Source organism: Cyanistes caeruleus, unplaced genomic scaffold (assembly GCF_971803275.1).
Source record: "Cyanistes caeruleus unplaced genomic scaffold, bCyaCae1.hap1.1 HAP1_SCAFFOLD_154, whole genome shotgun sequence".
Classification (NCBI taxonomy): Eukaryota; Metazoa; Chordata; class Aves; order Passeriformes; family Paridae; genus Cyanistes; species Cyanistes caeruleus.
In genome coordinates, this window is record NW_028255947.1 from 285057 (window position 1) to 295616 (window position 10560).

The 10560-nt window shown below is 50.7% G+C and overlaps 1 long non-coding RNA gene across 2 annotated transcripts; it reads right to left on the minus strand.

Moving 5' to 3' along the window:
- Positions 1-374: 374 nt before the first annotated feature.
- On the minus strand, positions 375-10219 carry LOC147645859 (uncharacterized). Of its 2 annotated transcripts, XR_015282106.1 has the most exons (5): positions 9843-10219; positions 9498-9731; positions 6671-9205; positions 6326-6559; positions 3499-6033 (listed from the first exon to the last, which is right to left on the minus strand). It is a non-coding gene; the product is annotated as an uncharacterized LOC147645859 (long non-coding RNA). The 2 variants fall into 2 exon arrangements; XR_015282107.1 differs by lacking the exons at positions 9498-9731; positions 9843-10219 and adding an exon at positions 375-1574 and having other exon boundaries at positions 4726-6033; positions 6671-7183.
- Positions 10220-10560: the final 341 nt, after the last annotated feature.

The following is a 10560-nucleotide window of genomic DNA, read 5'->3' on the forward strand; positions in this document are numbered from 1 at the left end:
CTGTTCTGCTGCTGGCATCGGTCTTCATCCCAAGACCATGTCTTCCTCCTTGTCTTTTAGATCAATATCCATCTCTTCAATATAATCTTACGTTTCCACCTCCATCTCTTCCTCTGTCTCGTACATATCCACATCCATCTCTTCCTCTCCAGTATCCTCTCCGTCCACTTCCATGGCTTCTTCTCTATCAGTCTGTGTATCGACGTCCGTCTCCTCCTCTCCGTCTGTGCCAGCCTGCAGAGGTAGCAAAATTTCAGCGTGGGGTCCCTTTCCCACCCTGTCCCACAGAGCTCCAGCCCAGCCAGGCAGCTGCAGGGTGTCCGCCTCCATGGAATAGTACCATACCTCTTTTGGAACAAATGCACACATCCTCTGCAGGGATGGAGAGCAAAATCCAAGCGATGGGGAGCTTTGGGGACTGCTGGGGGAATCAGGGAGCAGGTGGCAACAAGGTGACAGGGGTAGGCTTGGAGCAGGGTGAATGAAGAGCGTGCTGGCACAAAGAGCCAAGGGTTGTGTTGTGGCCGTTGCTGGATGCTGGAAGTTCTAGCTGGAGCGTGCACTGTGACATCACCGCCAGGAGTTCAGGCCCAGGCTGAAGAGGACAACGGAGACCGTAGAATGAATGACGGAATCCCTGGGTGCTTGGGCTTGGAAGGGACCCTAAAGACCATCTTGTTCCAAGCGGAGCAATCTTCGCCCAGAATAGGTTGCTCAGAGCCCCGCTCCCAGCTGGCCTTGGATGTTGCCAAGGATGGAGCATCCCCAGCCTCTGTGCACAGCCTGGGCCAGTGGCCCAGCAGCCGGAGTGGAAAAGAGCAGCTTCATTAGATCCAACTTCAAGCTCACTCCTGCAGTTGAAAGGCTTCTCCTCTCTGTGCCCATCTTTCCTAGAGCTGCAGGGAGGCCTCGCCAGCCCCCTTCTCTTTCCAGGCTGAGCATCCCCAGCCCCACACGGACAGCAGTCCGATGCGTGGCAGTCAAGGCTAAAGGGTAGCAAATGGCTACATCAGGAAGTGAGAGATGGAAGATTTTGGAGATGGAAGCTTTACCTGTAAATGTAGAAAAGAAAGAAAAGTGGAGGGGGAAATGGTGGGACTCTGGCTCTGTTCTAACTGGCGAAGATTTTCTTCTCTTCTTTTCTGTCGTGCTAACCCAAGTTTTGTTGTTTGAAAGGAGGTTTAGCAAAATATCCATCGTCTTCTCCACTGCTGAAACACTGAACAACATCTGGGCAGGCTGAGGATGCAGAGCAAAACCTGCAAATATCTACTGCTGATCGTGATCCTGGGGAATGCAGCTAAAGCCAGCCAAAAGCAATTTCTGGAAAGTCAAGCCTGGCTTACGTTTTCTGGAGTTTGGTTGTGCCAACTTCACCGGTCATTTCTAAAAAAGGAAAAGAAACTCCAAGCAAAACAGAGAAAAACACAAAGAAACCAACCCAAAGAAACCAATCAAACAAACAGATAAAACACCCCCAATCAAACCAAAGGCAATGAGAAGTTAGGACTAGTTGTAAGGATATCACAGCAGGCGAATGGCTGCTTCCTACTTGGATCACCATCCAAAGCCACCTAGAACAACTTCTCCAAAACATATCCAACAGCAGAAATGGAAAAAGTGATCCATGGCAGCTCTGCATTGTGGTGAAGGATGAGCATGCAGTGGTCCAGATGCAGCATTGCCCACCCTCCAGGCTGCTGTTTGCTCTGCTGAAAGACTCTTGCAGGACTGTGGCCCCTCTCCATGCAATGGAAATCATTGCCACAGCTCTCAGTTGAGGCACTGGCATTTCCAGAGCCAGATTCAGGCACAATCCTACTGCCTGCTGAGCATCTGGGAAAGGTGCTGAGCATCTTCAGGCCTAGAAGCACAAAAGAGCTCAGGCTCTCCCCGAACTGGGTTTTCAGGGCAGCTTTCCATATCTCTGCAAGATTTCTTCAGCCCTCAACACGTCTGACTTTATTATGTCCAACGATGCATTTGGGCTTCTTCCGTCCTCTTGTGTGCCCGTGAGTAACCTTCCACGTGGATGAAGGAGATTGTGTACAGGACAATTGATTGCGGCATTGCCATTTGGCTTCACTGTCACTCAGTTGAACACGGTCCTTATCTAAGAAGGACTTCCAAGAAATGGGTAGGAGTTTTGGCTGTGAGAGGAGCAGAAAGCACATTTTCTACAGCAAATTGCTAGCTGATGCACTTTCCTCCCTGCCAAAATAGTGATTGCCATTCATCTTCCTGGGAAGAATGTAAAGACCCATTCAGAGATGCCAGGTTCAGCTGGCCTGTGGCTTTGTGTACCTCATTTCACATGTCCAGTTTCAAGGGCCACTAAAAGAGGCTCATGTTTGCCTTGCTACCCACAAGTGCTGTAGGTATTTCCAGGAGAAGAGGGAAAACATCGCTGTCCTGTGGTGTGGTAGAAATGCCACCACAACTGTGATTGTGTGAGCAAAGCCAGCCAGTGCTTTTTGGGGCAGCAGCAGCAGCTGAGAGTGTGGCAGAGCGGTTTTGATACTCTTTTTAGAGTCCTGCAAGCATTGTTCCCGAAACAACCCACAGCTTTGCAAATGTGCCCGAAGAAAATGCAAAGAGAACTGGGGTGTGAAAATCAAAGACTGTTTATCTGTAGAAGAAAAGGAACAAGAATGAACTACACCACATATTTACACTGTAAGAATATTGGTAACAACAACAACAAACTATAGAACCTATTTACCTGAGAACAGATCTAACAAAACTCTATGAAACGTATTTACAGACAACTTAAACAAACTCTAAAACCTCTATCCTGAACACAACAACTGTAAAACGTATGTACAGCAGGGTGGCATCTGTGTCTGTGATGTCCCTAAGTCCTGGAAGGAAAAACAAGTAGCACGGTCAGTGCAGTCAGGCACGGAAGGGTGTTCCATGTGCTGCCGGGCTGGGACACTGGCCCAGTGGGACTCTGCTGCCAGAAGGGAGCCTGGCTGGGGGCTGTGGCCCAGGCACTGGAACAGGGCTTGTGTGGCCCACAGCAAGCCCAGGCCAGGCCAGGGATGGCCAGCAGAATCCAGTGCATGGGCTAGCGTGTCCCTGAGCAGGGAGTGCCCAGCCCGGCCCCAGGCTGGCAGCAGGGGACCCACTCTGCCTGTGGGGAGCACCTGCCTGTTCTGCTGCTGGCATCGGTCTTCATCCCAAGACCATGTCTTCCTCCTTGTCTTTTAGATCAATATCCATCTCTTCAATATAATCTTACGTTTCCACCTCCATCTCTTCCTCTGTCTCGTACATATCCACATCCATCTCTTGCTCTCCAGTATCCTCTCCGTCCACTTCCATGGCTTCTTCTCTATCAGTCTGTGTATCGACGTCCGTCTCCTCCTCTCCGTCTGTGCCAGCCTGCAGAGGTAGCAAAATTTCAGCGTGGGGTCCCTTTCCCACCCTGTCCCACAGAGCTCCAGCCCAGCCAGGCAGCTGCAGGGTGTCCGCCTCCATGGAATAGTACCATACCTCTTTTGGAACAAATGCACACATCCTGCAGGGATGGAGAGCAAAATCCAAGCGATGGGGAGCTTTGGGGACTGCTGGGGGAATCAGGGAGCAGGTGGCAACAAGGTGACAGGGGTAGGCTTGGAGCAGGGTGAATGAAGAGCGTGCTGGCACAAAGAGCCAAGGGTTGTGTTGTGGCCGTTGCTGGATGCTGGAAGTTCTAGCTGGAGCGTGCACTGTGACATCACCGCCAGGAGTTCAGGCCCAGGCTGAAGAGGACAACGGAGACCGTAGAATGAATGACGGAATCCCTGGGTGCTTGGGCTTGGAAGGGACCCTAAAGACCATCTTGTTCCAAGCGGAGCAATCTTCGCCCAGAATAGGTTGCTCAGAGCCCCGCTCCCAGCTGGCCTTGGATGTTGCCAAGGATGGAGCATCCCCAGCCTCTGTGCACAGCCTGGGCCAGTGGCCCAGCAGCCGGAGTGGAAAAGAGCAGCTTCATTAGATCCAACTTCAAGCTCACTCCTGCAGTTGAAAGGCTTCTCCTCTCTGTGCCCATCTTTCCTAGAGCTGCAGGGAGGCCTCGCCAGCCCCCTTCTCTTTCCAGGCTGAGCATCCCCAGCCCCACACGGACAGCAGTCCGATGCGTGGCAGTCAAGGCTAAAGGGTAGCAAATGGCTACATCAGGAAGTGAGAGATGGAAGATTTTGGAGATGGAAGCTTTACCTCTAAATGTAGAAAAGAAAGAAAAGTGGAGGGGGAAATGGTGGGACTCTGGCTCTGTTCTAACTGGCGAAGATTTTCTTCTCTTCTTTTCTGTCGTGCTAACCCAAGTTTTGTTGTTTGAAAGGAGGTTTAGCAAAATATCCATCGTCTTCTCCACTGCTGAAACACTGAACAACATCTGGGCAGGCTGAGGATGCAGAGCAAAACCTGCAAATATCTACTGCTGATCGTGATCCTGGGGAATGCAGCTAAAGCCAGCCAAAAGCAATTTCTGGAAAGTCAAGCCTGCTTTACGTTTTCTGGAGTTTGCTTGTGCCAACTTCACCAGTCATTTCTAAAAAAGGAAAAGAAACTCCAAGCAAAACAGAGAAAAACACAAAGAAACCAACCCAAAGAAACCAATCAAACAAACAGGTAAAACACCCCCAACCAAACCAAAGGCAATGAGAAGTTAGGACTAGTTGTAAGGATATCACAGCAGGCGAATGGCTGCTTCCTACTTGGATCACCATCCAAAGCCACCTAGAACAACTTCTCCAAAACATATCCAACAGGAGAAATGGAAAAAGTGATCCATGGCAGCTCTGCATTGTGGTGAAGGATGAGCATGCAGTGGTCCAGATGCAGCATTGCCCACCCTCCAGGCTGCTGTTTGCTCTGCTGAAAGACTCTTGCAGGACTGTGGCCCCTCTCCATGCAATGGAAATCATTGCCACAGCTCTCAGTTGAGGCACTGGCATTTCCAGAGCCAGATTCAGGCACAATCCTACTGCCTGCTGAGCATCTGGGAAAGGTGCTGAGCATCTTCAGGCCTAGAAGCACAAAAGAGCTCAGGCTCTCCCCGAACTGGGTTTTCAGGGCAGCTTTCCATATCTCTGCAAGATTTCTTCAGCCCTCAACACGTCTGACTTTATTATGTCCAACGATGCATTTGGGCTTCTTCCGTCCTCTTGTGTGCCCGTGAGTAACCTTCCACGTGGATGAAGGAGATTGTGTACAGGACAATTGATTGCGGCATTGCCATTTGGCTTCACTGTCACTCAGTTGAACACGGTCCTTATCTAAGAAGGACTTCCAAGAAATGGGTAGGAGTTTTGGCTGTGAGAGGAGCAGAAAGCACATTTTCTACAGCAAATTGCTAGCTGATGCACTTTCCTCCCTGCCAAAATAGTGATTGCCATTCATCTTCCTGGGAAGAATGTAAAGACCCATTCAGAGATGCCAGGTTCAGCTGGCCTGTGGCTTTGTGTACCTCATTTCACATGTCCAGTTTCAAGGGCCACTAAAAGAGGCTCATGTTTGCCTTGCTACCCACAAGTGCTGTAGGTATTTCCAGGAGAAGAGGGAAAACATCGCTGTCCTGTGGTGTGGTAGAAATGCCACCACAACTGTGATTCTGTGAGCAAAGACAGCCAGTGCTTTTTGGGGCAGCAGCAGCAGCTGAGAGTGTGGCAGAGCGGTTTTGATACTCTTTTTAGAGTCCTGCAAGCATTGTTCCCGAAACAACCCACAGCTTTGCAAATGTGCCCGAAGAAAATGCAAAGAGAACTGGGGTGTGAAAATCAAAGACTGTTTATCTGTAGAAGAAAAGGAACAAGAATGAACTACACCACATATTTACACTGTAAGAATATTGGTAACAACAACAACAACAACAACAACAACAACAACAAATTATAGAACCTATTTACCTGAGAACAGATCTAACAAAACTCTATGAAACGTATTTACAGACAACTTAAACAAACTCTAAAACCTCTATCCTGAACACAACAACTGTAAAACGTATGTACAGCAGGGTGGCATCTGTGTCTGTGATGTCCCTAAGTCCTGGAAGGAAAAACAAGTAGCACGGTCAGTGCAGTCAGGCACGGAAGGGTGTTCCATGTGCTGCCGGGCTGGGACACTGGCCCAGTGGGACTCTGCTGCCAGAAGGGAGCCTGGCTGGGGGCTGTGGCCCAGGCACTGGAACAGGGCTTGTGTGGCCCACAGCAAGCCCAGGCCAGGCCAGGGATGGCCAGCAGAATCCAGTGCATGGGCTAGCGTGTCCCTGAGCAGGGAGTGCCCAGCCCGGCCCCAGGCTGGCAGCAGGGGACCCACTCTGCCTGTGGGAAGCACCTGCCTGTTCTGCTGCTGGCATCGGTCTTCATCCCAAGACCATGTCTTCCTCCTTGTCTTTTAGATCAATATCCATCTCTTCAATATAATCTTACGTTTCCACCTCCATCTCTTCCTCTGTCTCGTACATATCCACATCCATCTCTTCCTCTCCAGTATCCTCTCCGTCCACTTCCATGGCTTCTTCTCTATCAGTCTGTGTATCGACGTCCGTCTCCTCCTCTCCGTCTGTGCCAGCCTGCAGAGGTAGCAAAATTTCAGCGTGGGGTCCCTTTCCCACCCTGTCCCACAGAGCTCCAGCCCAGCCAGGCAGCTGCAGGGTGTCCGCCTCCATGGAATAGTACCATACCTCTTTTGGAACAAATGCACACATCCTGCAGGGATGGAGAGCAAAATCCAAGCGATGGGGAGCTTTGGGGACTGCTGGGGGAATCAGGGAGCAGGTGGCAACAAGGTGACAGGGGTAGGCTTGGAGCAGGGTGAATGAAGAGCGTGCTGGCACAAAGAGCCAAGGGTTGTGTTGTGGCCGTTGCTGGATGCTGGAAGTTCTAGCTGGAGCGTGCACTGTGACATCACCGCCAGGAGTTCAGGCCCAGGCTGAAGAGGACAACGGAGACCGTAGAATGAATGACGGAATCCCTGGGTGCTTGGGCTTGGAAGGGACCCTAAAGACCATCTTGTTCCAAGCGGAGCAATCTTCGCCCAGAATAGGTTGCTCAGAGCCCCGCTCCCAGCTGGCCTTGGATGTTGCCAAGGATGGAGCATCCCCAGCCTCTGTGCACAGCCTGGGCCAGTGGCCCAGCAGCCGGAGTGGAAAAGAGCAGCTTCATTAGATCCAACTTCAAGCTCACTCCTGCAGTTGAAAGGCTTCTCCTCTCTGTGCCCATCTTTCCTAGAGCTGCAGGGAGGCCTCGCCAGCCCCCTTCTCTTTCCAGGCTGAGCATCCCCAGCCCCACACGGACAGCAGTCCGATGCGTGGCAGTCAAGGCTAAAGGGTAGCAAATGGCTACATCAGGAAGTGAGAGATGGAAGATTTTGGAGATGGAAGCTTTACCTCTAAATGTAGAAAAGAAAGAAAAGTGGAGGGGGAAATGGTGGGACTCTGGCTCTGTTCTAACTGGCGAAGATTTTCTTCTCTTCTTTTCTGTCGTGCTAACCCAAGTTTTGTTGTTTGAAAGGAGGTTTAGCAAAATATCCATCGTCTTCTCCACTGCTGAAACACTGAACAACATCTGGGCAGGCTGAGGATGCAGAGCAAAACCTGCAAATATCTACTGCTGATCGTGATCCTGGGGAATGCAGCTAAAGCCAGCCAAAAGCAATTTCTGGAAAGTCAAGCCTGCTTTACGTTTTCTGGAGTTTGCTTGTGCCAACTTCACCAGTCATTTCTAAAAAAGGAAAAGAAACTCCAAGCAAAACAGAGAAAAACACAAAGAAACCAACCCAAAGAAACCAATCAAACAAACAGGTAAAACACCCCCAACCAAACCAAAGGCAATGAGAAGTTAGGACTAGTTGTAAGGATATCACAGCAGGCGAATGGCTGCTTCCTACTTGGATCACCATCCAAAGCCACCTAGAACAACTTCTCCAAAACATATCCAACAGGAGAAATGGAAAAAGTGATCCATGGCAGCTCTGCATTGTGGTGAAGGATGAGCATGCAGTGGTCCCGATGCAGCATTGCCCACCCTCCAGGCTGCTGTTTGCTCTGCTGAAAGACTCTTGCAGGACTGTGGCCCCTCTCCATGCAATGGAAATCATTGCCACAGCTCTCAGTTGAGGCACTGGCATTTCCAGAGCCAGATTCAGGCACAATCCTACTGCCTGCTGAGCATCTGGGAAAGGTGCTGAGCATCTTCAGGCCTAGAAGCACAAAAGAGCTCAGGCTCTCCCCGAACTGGGTTTTCAGGGCAGCTTTCCATATCTCTGCAAGATTTCTTCAGCCCTCAACACGTCTGACTTTATTATGTCCAACGATGCATTTGGGCTTCTTCCGTCCTCTTGTGTGCCCGTGAGTAACCTTCCACGTGGATGAAGGAGATTGTGTACAGGACAATTGATTGCGGCATTGCCATTTGGCTTCACTGTCACTCAGTTGAACACGGTCCTTATCTAAGAAGGACTTCCAAGAAATGGGTAGGAGTTTTGGCTGTGAGAGGAGCAGAAAGCACATTTTCTACAGCAAATTGCTAGCTGATGCACTTTCCTCCCTGCCAAAATAGTGATTGCCATTCATCTTCCTGGGAAGAATGTAAAGACCCATTCAGAGATGCCAGGTTCAGCTGGCCTGTGGCTTTGTGTACCTCATTTCACATGTCCAGTTTCAAGGGCCACTAAAAGAGGCTCATGTTTGCCTTGCTACCCACAAGTGCTGTAGGTATTTCCAGGAGAAGAGGGAAAACATCGCTGTCCTGTGGTGTGGTAGAAATGCCACCACAACTGTGATTCTGTGAGCAAAGACAGCCAGTGCTTTTTGGGGCAGCAGCAGCAGCTGAGAGTGTGGCAGAGCGGTTTTGATACTCTTTTTAGAGTCCTGCAAGCATTGTTCCCGAAACAACCCACAGCTTTGCAAATGTGCCCGAAGAAAATGCAAAGAGAACTGGGGTGTGAAAATCAAAGACTGTTTATCTGTAGAAGAAAAGGAACAAGAATGAACTACACCACATATTTACACTGTAAGAATATTGGTAACAACAACAACAACAACAACAACAACAACAACAAATTATAGAACCTATTTACCTGAGAACAGATCTAACAAAACTCTATGAAACGTATTTACAGACAACTTAAACAAACTCTAAAACCTCTATCCTGAACACAACAACTGTAAAACGTATGTACAGCAGGGTGGCATCTGTGTCTGTGATGTCCCTAAGTCCTGGAAGGAAAAACAAGTAGCACGGTCAGTGCAGTCAGGCACGGAAGGGTGTTCCATGTGCTGCCGGGCTGGGACACTGGCCCAGTGGGACTCTGCTGCCAGAAGGGAGCCTGGCTGGGGGCTGTGGCCCAGGCACTGGAACAGGGCTTGTGTGGCCCACAGCAAGCCCAGGCCAGGCCAGGGATGGCCAGCAGAATCCAGTGCATGGGCTAGCGTGTCCCTGAGCAGGGAGTGCCCAGCCCGGCCCCAGGCTGGCAGCAGGGGACCCACTCTGCCTGTGGGAAGCACCTGCCTGTTCTGCTGCTGGCATCGGTCTTCATCCCAAGACCATGTCTTCCTCCTTGTCTTTTAGATCAATATCCATCTCTTCAATATAATCTTACGTTTCCACCTCCATCTCTTCCTCTGTCTCGTACATATCCACATCCATCTCTTCCTCTCCAGTATCCTCTCCGTCCACTTCCATGGCTTCTTCTCTATCAGTCTGTGTATCGACGTCCGTCTCCTCCTCTCCGTCTGTGCCAGCCTGCAGAGGTAGCAAAATTTCAGCGTGGGGTCCCTTTCCCACCCTGTCCCACAGAGCTCCAGCCCAGCCAGGCAGCTGCAGGGTGTCCGCCTCCATGGAATAGTACCATACCTCTTTTGGAACAAATGCACACATCCTGCAGGGATGGAGAGCAAAATCCAAGCGATGGGGAGCTTTGGGGACTGCTGGGGGAATCAGGGAGCAGGTGGCAACAAGGTGACAGGGGTAGGCTTGGAGCAGGGTGAATGAAGAGCGTGCTGGCACAAAGAGCCAAGGGTTGTGTTGTGGCCGTTGCTGGATGCTGGAAGTTCTAGCTGGAGCGTGCACTGTGACATCACCGCCAGGAGTTCAGGCCCAGGCTGAAGAGGACAACGGAGACCGTAGAATGAATGACGGAATCCCTGGGTGCTTGGGCTTGGAAGGGACCCTAAAGACCATCTTGTTCCAAGCGGAGCAATCTTCGCCCAGAATAGGTTGCTCAGAGCCCCGCTCCCAGCTGGCCTTGGATGTTGCCAAGGATGGAGCATCCCCAGCCTCTGTGCACAGCCTGGGCCAGTGCCCCAGCAGCCGGAGTGGAAAAGAGCAGCTTCATTAGATCCAACTTCAAGCTCACTCCTGCAGTTGAAAGGCTTCTCCTCTCTGTGCCCATCTTTCCTAGAGCTGCAGGGAGGCCTCGCCAGCCCCCTTCTCTTTCCAGGCTGAGCATCCCCAGCCCCACACGGACAGCAGTCCGATGCGTGGCAGTCAAGGCTAAAGGGTAGCAAATGGCTACATCAGGAAGTGAGAGATGGAAGATTTTGGAGATGGAAACTTTACCTGTAAATGTAGA